We start from the raw sequence: 9,933 nt of genomic DNA on the forward strand, positions 1-9,933 counted from the left end.
AATTGCTACTCTAATACAGAATATTTAGAAATCAGTAACCATAAGGAAGCCATGTGGAATTTAACCAAGGGAGTACACAGAGGAAAATTCATAGATTAATAAAATCATAGGATAAAATAGGGTTTATAGTTACAAGATTAAATAGAGATAAAAAGCTGTATCAATTATATGGGCCTTAAAACAAACAAATGAGACAGATATTCTTGATTTTCAGGGAAATATAAATTACCAAAATTAATTGAAAGAATATACGACCACATCAAGAAGGATGAAAGCAATTTTTAACTTATTAAAAGATTAACTTTATGAAAGGTCTCCAGACCCTACTCCCAAACCAAATTTGCTATATATCTCCATGAGTCATGTTGCCACCCTAACAAGTAGACAGGAGAAATTTATAGCTAAGTGCAGTAGATGGTTTCCATCCATGATCAGTTCCAGACAGCACTGGGAAGACTGTTCTAATAGAAATGTACACCCCAATAATGTGCAATATTGCACCATAATAAACATATCTCTTTAAAAGTTCAGCTGAGAAAAGCATAAAAACAATAAAAGTTCAGCTGTCACCAAAAGGTAGGATCCATTAAGACCCTTATAAGACCCCTAAGTAGATGAGTTTCCCAGATTGCATTGCTCCATAAGGACAAGAAAAATGAGGCAAAATGGGACATAATTGTGGTTTGGGGAGCACCTCTTGTGCAAACCCTTCAATCATCTGGCCTTGTCTTTCTTCAGCATTGTCACTTTACCAGTTCTTCTCAGGCATGGACACATTGGCACAGGTGTCATCTGATGATACCTTGCCCTGGCTGGCTGCACTTACCTCCAGCCTCTGCCCTAGGTTTCTTCCGTGTGGCCTATGGGATGGCCACAGAAACTCACTTTGTACTCATGCCTTTGTACCCCAGAAGTGTGGGGTTGTTAGTGCACAGGGGCTATTCTCCACCAACCACAGAGGAGAATTTAAGACCAATTATTTGTCCCCCCTCCCAAGTTTAACCCAGTCATTTGTAGTGAAAGGCACCAGCACACTCTTAAACTGGTTTTCCCTCCCCTAATGTTTCAGTTCCCCTGCCCTTCACTCCTCCCTGGATTACTTCCCCAAATAATCTGCTTCCTCTAGCCTTTTCTATAGACTCTGACACTGTATCTGGGTTAAAATGAGAGAAAAATAGAGATGTCCTTAAAGGGAGGTGAGAGATTTGGGCTTTGCTTATGGTTTAGCTTTTTCTATGGCTGTGAAAAATCACTAAATAGTGAAAATGTAAGGAACCCAGAGTATGCCCTGCAGAATGCTCCCTTGGCGGTAGGGAGGAGAGATCAGAAAATGGAAAGGAAGATACACTCCACTTATTTCACTGCCTTTGCTTTGACTTGTTTACTATTAAGTGACACACTAATTTGAAAGTCCCTGCTCACATCATAAACATTTCCTGTGAGCAAATACTCCTGCTCAAGTTTTAAGAAAGAATCACATCTGATGTTGTCAACATACATGAGTTATAATGGTCTTTAAACATATATAAACATTTTTTAAGCCACAGGTGTAGAATAAAATATTTTTTAAAAACAAATTTCAGGGAAATCAACAATACAATGATGGAATCTTTTCATGAAAGTCCTTTGGCCTTTTTTCAGAATTTTTAAAACTTATTATTCAGCAAGAGAAAGTCTGTGTTAATACCCTCTGTGCTTTCAGAGAAATTAACACTTCAGCAGATGTCAATGGGGCTTTTTTTTTCCCTCTAAGTGGCAGCCTTGTTCAAATTCAAGCTTTGTAACAATTTTTCTAAATGCATATCCATAAAACATTTATGGACTATAATGAAGATTTCTTATAGAAAATGTCTACATCACACAGTTTGGGGGAGAAAGAAAAAGCAGAAATTAAAAGCAAGGGGATTAAATAGAGATGGATACGCACGGGAGGCATTATTGTTCACTATTTTTTCCATTCCTCAGATTAGAGCTTTCTTTGCAGATTCCATAAATACATATTTTTATTTCACCATGCATGTCCTACTGCACTCTGGGTGACCAAACAGTTGTCCTATTGATTGCTAACTATCTTGCCAACAGTGCTAGGGGTGAGCAAGGATGCAAACTTGAGATCTAGAGCATTAATCCTAAACCAAGTGATCTGTGTGGTCTGTGCAATTATAATGTCAACCCTGACAGGAAAGACCCAGTATACGGGGGAAAGAGTAAGCACAAAGCTGGAGGAAAATTCAGACCGTCAGAAGCAGTGAGGACTCTGACCATGAATGGTATTTTAGATAACTGCTTCACTCTTCCCCTCTTCGAATGTGAAGAGAGCCTGTGATTGTGTAGCATAAATTTTCAAGTCTCCATTTTGGCTATGGGGAAAAGTATGAGAGTACACTTAGATTGTACATTCATCTTTAGCCTTTTTAGTTCCCTGCATGAGTCAAGGGAATTATATCTGAGCACTAGCTAATTGTCCAGGGTTAGAAATATCTATTATTAACCACCAGTGAGTCCAGAAGTACAATCTATTTCAGAATCCGCTCTCTAATTTTCCTTTGGGTCTGGGAAGAGCAAAGCAATTTCATGAATTTAAATTCTTGTTCCACCAGAGAAGACAAGGCTCAAGAATCAAATTGTCATTCAAAAATAATCAGATCTCCAGCTGGTCAGGTTCCATTATGGATTTCCTCCTAAGGAGAAAGCTTCAGAGGGACAGAGTGCTAAACTACCCCAGCACCAGGGCTACTCTGCGGTGTACTGCGTCCACAGGGACGTACGTACAGGGTCCACTGTGGGAAGGATCTCCTGTTATTTCCTAAATTCCCTACAATCTACAATTTATGGGACTACCTTTTCTTACAGTTTTATATTTGCAAACCAAAATACATAAATAGCTTGGCAATGTTCTTGCTAATCTGATCATTTTAGGCAGCCAGATTAAATAACTCAGGTTCTAGTTGAAATATGATTGACCTACATGGCCCTGGTATGGTGGTTTGCAATTATCCAGCTGAGCCAGATGTTGCCAAATCTCCACTTCATGGCACGTTTACAACTCTTGGTAACACTGCTTTAAGAAACAGCCTCCTGAGACCTGAGCTGGCTCTTGCTGCTGATGAGTTAGTTACTCACATTACTCACAACCTCCTTGGCTGCCCAAAATCAGTTCTAGAAGTAGACAAAAAGATAGCAGGTTATATGAGAGTTAGGGTTAGATGGCATTTCGAAGGATTGCCCAAGGTTATGCCTTCCTAGTGCTGGAGGCGTGGGAAGACATCAGGCAGCAGGGACATCCGATGGTTTTCACGCTCACCTCAGCCGCAGTAGGCACCAAACAGGGCATCTACAGTTCCTGAGAGCAAGCTGCCTCACATTTTATTTCCTAGTAGAGTTTCACTTGCAGAGTTCTGGAGAGATGCTTTCCCTGGCATGTTCTGGTTGGCAATACTCCTGACCAGAGTGGCCCAGAGCCCAGGGTGAGTGGCTAAAGCTGTCCCAACTTGGCCATGGAGTCATGCAGTGGGCCAGTCCGCGAAGCCCAGTTTGCCAGGCATTTGGGGTCATGTAGGTTTGATTTTCAAAAATATCCCTGAAACAAACAGAGATCTTTTCACTATTCCCCCCACCCCATTCTATCTTATCCACATCTCAATAAGAGATATCCACCACCCCCCCCCCCCCCCCCACCCTGCAGGAGTTTATTTTCAAATAGGACACTCAACAGGGAAAAAACATGTAACACAAAATTGTAGTGAAAACAGACGCAGAGGAACCAAGCCACAGGGTGAGTTTTACCCTAAGAATTTTCCTCATTGCCACCCTTGGTACCGTAAACCAGCCAGGTGCAAGCCACACAAAGAGGCATGTTTATGAAGATCAGATTTATGGCTCCAGTTTGCACATCAAAAGTGAATATACAGTCATAAGCCATTTCAGCCTTATAATCAAGGTAAAAAATCACTTTTAGCTACCTTTATCTAAAAATATAATGGAAGATAGGCATGTGTATAAGAAAGAAAGTAACCTTAAAAATAGTGGAAAAGGGAAAAAATGAAATTATCTTCAATTGCGGTCAAAAAAACTTGTACTACATATTAAGTATTTTCTAACTCTGAAATGTTTTATTGTGAAAAACAATGCTATCCTGGTGGTCAGAAGATTGTTTAGATACGATTTAATTAATTAACCAATTAAGATATTTTAAAAAGAATGTGTTTATGTACTTGTTCATAAACCCCTTTTTAGGGGTCCCTGGTAAATCTGTAATTCCTTATTTGCTGTCTTGATAATCTACTTGCCTGTGTAGCTGGGAGACTTAAATACTAAAGGGCATGCAGATTCCTACTACACTATATTTAACCGGAATGTAATATTAACAAGTCCTGCTTGGAGCCATTCAAGAGAGTTCAGTAGAAATTATTTTAGTCCAAAGTGGTACCAAGAATCTGCAGTTACGGCCCACATTGGAGTGGTGTGTGAGGGTAAACAGGTCCTGGTTTGCTTTATACCAATCTTTTCTCTGTCTCCCCTCCCCACTTCTACAGCTAGCCTCAGAACAATTTCTCAGCCCTATAACATAAGGATGGTCATTCTTGACAGGAGTTTGGAATTCAAATCTTAAAAGGATTCTTAGATTGCTAAACAAGGCTGAGATGGGTGCTGTTTGTTGTAGGAAAGGAAGGAATCCTAACCACCAGGAGGTGTGACAAGGTCCACAGAGCCTTTAAGATGCCCTTTCTGAAGGCCCCCGGGAGTAGGAATCGCATAGTAACTATCACTCCGGTGAAAGGCTTTGAGGGATTGACCTACATGGTCACAGGCACAGACATAGTTCTTTCTGTCAGGAATTCTGTCTCTTCTCTCTGGTTCCCCTCTAGGCTCTGTCCTCTTGCTGGGTTTCTGGCTGTCTCTGGAATGTCACTGACAGGTGTATTTCTTACCATCTTTTTACTTATCCCGGTGTTTTCCACAGACCTCTGGGATCTGAGCCAACATGACCCCAGTTACATACCCTCATGGAGACGCAGCAGCCTCCTGGACTTCACTTTCATCTCGATGATTACGGCAAAAAAGAAAGAAAATAAAAGTTTATTGAAAATAAGAAAAATCTGGGCTTAAAGGTTCAGAAAGACAGGAGGCTAACATTAGGTACAAAAGAACATTCTACGATTTAATTTTTGAGCAAGATATGTGCCAGAATATGCCAGAATAAGCTTCAAAGCACAGAAGCTCATTTTCATTGGGTTGTTATTTTATCAAAATCAGACTAAATGAGATTGTCAGAAACGCTGCATCCTCCTCGTAATTGTATCTGCCATCTGCACCGTGATGCTTAGCAACTGGTTGTTATTATTAGCATAAGGATATATGAAGTGCCCAGAGTATCCCCATATTCCACAGATAGTTTTAAGATACAGTGTTCATTCTGGCTGCCAAATACTAAGCAAACAAAAATGATGTTATAAAATCGTGGCGAAAAACAAGGAAAAATTGTTACATTAACGTCCCAGAACTGTCATCACTCTCTGTGTTTCAAACCCTGGTATTCTACTACACTCCACTTGCTCTCTTACGATCAGATGGGCTCTCGTAGGTACAATTCCTATAGATGGGTGTCATTCTTCATGTGTATAAATAACGTAACGTGGGCCCCAGGAACACTGCTTATGTCCCTCTGGGGATAGTAGTGAGGTATTTACTACCAACACTTGAAGTATGTATAAGTGTCCTCTGCAAGTCGTTCCCCAAGGCCAGCTCCCAGCAAAAATGTGAAGCAAGTGAAATGGCTTCTGGTGCTCTAAGCACCCCCATTTTTATTCTTCCCCATTCTTCATTACAGGTATTCACTCTCTTCGCCGTCTTAACTCTGTCGAAATTTACTCTCAGAAAAAGATCTCCCTGAAATCGTTTTAAGTCTTACTATGAAATTCTATTCTATCTGTCATCCCCCCCTCCCAGGATGATCTGTGTATTAATTTCTACTTCTAACTATACAATGAAATGCTGTTCCCCCTTTAAGGAAGCCCAGGCATCCCTGGGGAGGTGAGGAAGAGATTCTGGAGAGAGAGCCAAGGAAACCTTCTCAGCGTCTCACCAGAGTTCTGGAGTTCACACCCACAAGCCCACCCACTCCCCCCCCACACACAGGCAAAGTTGAAAGGAAGAATTAATGTACTTCACCTCTCCAGCACGCCTGAGGAAGCACAGTAATTACTAAGTGTGTGTTTCTCTCTACACTCTATACTGCAAGTAAATAAGATTTATTTCATAAAGGTCACACGACTGTTTAATATCAGGCCTTATATAAAAACTTCAGTCAACACCTGGTCTCTTTTCTCTAACTTTTTTTTTTATTTGAGTTTTTACGGGAAGAATTCATGAGGAATTTTTTGGACTCAAACTCACATAAACGTATGGGAGAAATCAATGAGAAAACTTAAATGTAACATCTTCTCAGAAGCCACAGAGGAAAACCAGACCAATTGTAACATCTGAGCTGTTCACTCTTTCTTCTTGTTTGTTTTTGGAGAGACACTTCCTTTATCATCCTGGGTCATCCTTACTTTGGTTACGGATGGTGTTACTCTTTCATTCCTGACTGGTCTTTCATAACTTCTGAGTTGTGAGGCATGAAACATTTCCCATCACAAAACATGACACTCTCACAATGGAGTCACTAAATATTTATTTCCCTGGAAATTTTCAACAGGGTCTGGGCACTTTATTTTCACATTTCTCAAGTTTTTCCCTTTATTGATTTCATGAGTGCTATCAAGATTTGATCATAATCCCCAAACCAGAAATGCTGGTGTGGATGTGGAGAAAAGGGAACACTTCTGCACTGCTGGTAGGAATGCAAACTAATATGTTCCTTTTGGAAAGACATCTGGAGAACACTTAGAGAACTAAAAATAGACCTGCCATTTGATCCTGCAATTCCTTTATTAGGTATATCCAGAAGACCAAAAACCACATTACAACAAAAATATTTATATCAGAATATTTATTGCAGCCCAATTCATAATTTCCAGGTCATGGAAGAAGCCCAAGTGCCCATCCATCCACGAATGGATCAACAAACTGTGGTATATGTACACCACGGAATACTATGCAGCCATAAAGAAAGAAGGAGACTTATGTCCTTCATGTTTACATGGATGGAGCTGGAAAATGTTCTTCTTAGCAAAGTATCACAAGAATGGAAGAAAAAGTATCCAATGTACACAGACCTATTATGAAACTAATTTATAGTTTTCATATGAAATGTATGACCTAATTGTACCCTAAGAATATGGGGAGGGGGGAGCAGAGGGGGGCAGATGGGTGAAGGGAGGGTGATTGGAGAGATCACTTCTATGGTTTATCTTGCAAGGGTACAAGTGAATCTTTCTAAGAGTAGAATTAAATGTCTTAACACAATAACTAAGAAAATAACATAAAGGCTAGGTTAACCAGTTTGATGAAAATATTCCAAATTGTATATGAAAACACCACACTGTACCCCATGATTGCATTAATGTACATAGCTATCATTTAATAAAAAAAATTATGCATCCTTAAATAAAAAAGAAAAAGATTTGATCATGAACTGGTTTCCTTGAAGATCATAGGCAAAGCTAACATAGCATTCTTTCATGAATGAGACTGATTCGTCTACTTACAGGAATAAGTTCCTGACCTTAGATGGACATGTAGGCACTCAGTACAGTGCCTGATATTGCATTTTTTCAATGGTTTCCTTCCTTCTGCATTTATTGCTCTTTAACTACCTATGTGCATACCATTAAGAAGATATCACATACATAATTTCATATTTTAATTATTACTATGCTAAGTAAACAACAGTTGACTCCTGTTAGCAAGTCAAATCAAGCAGTTTAAAAATTACCAGTTTTTATTTACGTAGAAAGTGTTAGCTACCCCCTATTATGTATGCCAGGCTCTGCACTGGAATAGGAGAAACTACAGGTCCCTGATCTCCTGCAGGCTAGATGGTGGTGAGAAGGGTATTAGTTAAATGGGAAGGCAAATAAATATAAGATTACAAATGAAGACATGTATTCTTGAAGGAACAAAAAGAAGAAGAGAAGGAAGAAAGGGCTAGAGGGATGAAGAAAGGGAAAAAGAAAGGAAGGAAGAAAGGAAAGGAGGGAAGAGGGGAAGAAAGAAAAGCAGAGGGAGGGAGGTGAGGAAGGAAAGGAGCCCCTCCCTGGGAGCATTCTGGATTATATGTGCTCTTCCTCATTTTCTTTCCCCATCAAATTTTCATAATAATTGGACATTAGAGAACAGAATTGATAAACGGTTTCCCTTTCTTCCTCAAGCCCCAACTCTGCCAGGCACAGAAAGGAATCTTTTAAAGATGCAAAGCTGATGAATCAATCTTGTAAGCCTCACACTTAAAACTCTCCCGTTTGCTCTTAATGTGAAGTAACAGTAACTTCATTTTGCTCTTCAGGTGAATAACAACATCCCCAACACTGCCTAAAACGTCCCCTGGGCTGGCCCTTGTTTACCCCCCACCCCTTATTAATCGTCACTCCTGTGCTCAGTCTGCGCGCACAGGCCAGGGGGCCTTCTGTCTAAAGTCTCCATTCTCCTCCCACGGGCCACGTCTTGGAGGACGTTGTTCTGCCTGTAAGATGCTTCTCAGTCCTGCTGCTTCATAGTAACCCTCCTCGTCCTTTAGAGCTCAGCTCAAAGGCCCCTTTCTCTGCATTTGTCCCTTTACTTTCTCAAATTCTCATTCCAGGGCAGGCTCCCTTCTTATCAGTAAGATATATGCTTCCTACCTCACAAAGATCTTCCAGTCATCTATGGCGTGTTTTCTAGGAAACATTAATGTTTTATCTAATCGTGGGATCCAAAGGATCTTTATCTAGACAGAAGTCCAAAACATACTGAGCAGACATTTATAATATTTCTCTTAGTGCTGAAAAGAGGTGCATATTTGATTGGTTGATTTATTCCTTTATTAAACACATTTTTATGCATGCCAACTCTATGCTGGACACTGGTTCTAGGGTTATAGCAGAAAACTGAAGAGACAACGCCTTTGTTTTTATGCTGATTATATTTAAAGTGCTGTTGGCAGACAGTGAAGGGATTAGCCAGGAAATATGTGGTTTCATGGTGTGTGCCTTAGAGGTAGGATTGCAAGACTGTGATGGGGGCCTGAGAGAGATACACACTTAACATTTGTGTGTGTGTGTATGTTTGTGTATATATGCACATATATATTTGTAAATACGTGAAAATCACCACCAGAGAGTTCTTCCCTCAATATACGTGCACAGAAACATAACATATAGTATTTATGTATTTATGCATACTTATACATAAATATGTACCTATATGTATAATGAGGGAAAGACCCTCACAAATGAGGTGGCATTTGAGCAGATCATAATGTGATATCCTAAATCAAAGAAAGCCCTTTTGAATTTTTTTCCCTACTTATTGGGTAAAGACATGCAAAGGGTCACCTTAAATGTCAGTATTTAAAAATGTGGTTTTCTTGGTGTTAGAAGATCATGCCCGTGTTACCTCATCTCCGATCTGCCGTCTCCTTTTCTGCTTTATTTTTAATTTCTCGAGGCCAATCTGCTTCTGGCTCTGCCTGAAGTGTCTGCTATTTGATGATTATGGGTGCTATGAATAGCAGGTTTGAGGAAAGAGTCGCTTCAGTTGCAATACAGTTTAATTATAAAGGAACTTTTTAAACTAATGTTTCCTTGCTAATTCCTTTCTCAAACTTGGTATTGCTCTTTTGTTTAGCAGATGTGTTTTCATTACATACCCATTTGGAAATTTTGAAACAAGTTCACCACGGAGCCCATTTTCTAAACAAATCTGCACAAATCTGCAAACTGGGAAGCTGACATTCAGCCTTACAGCTGCGACAATCACAAGATAACTGGTTTTGTTAAGAATTGCCATCCG

This window comes from Otolemur garnettii, unplaced genomic scaffold (genome assembly GCF_000181295.1).
Source record: "Otolemur garnettii isolate 467f Iridium unplaced genomic scaffold, OtoGar3 scaffold00017, whole genome shotgun sequence".
In the NCBI taxonomy this organism is placed as follows: Eukaryota; Metazoa; Chordata; class Mammalia; order Primates; family Galagidae; genus Otolemur; species Otolemur garnettii.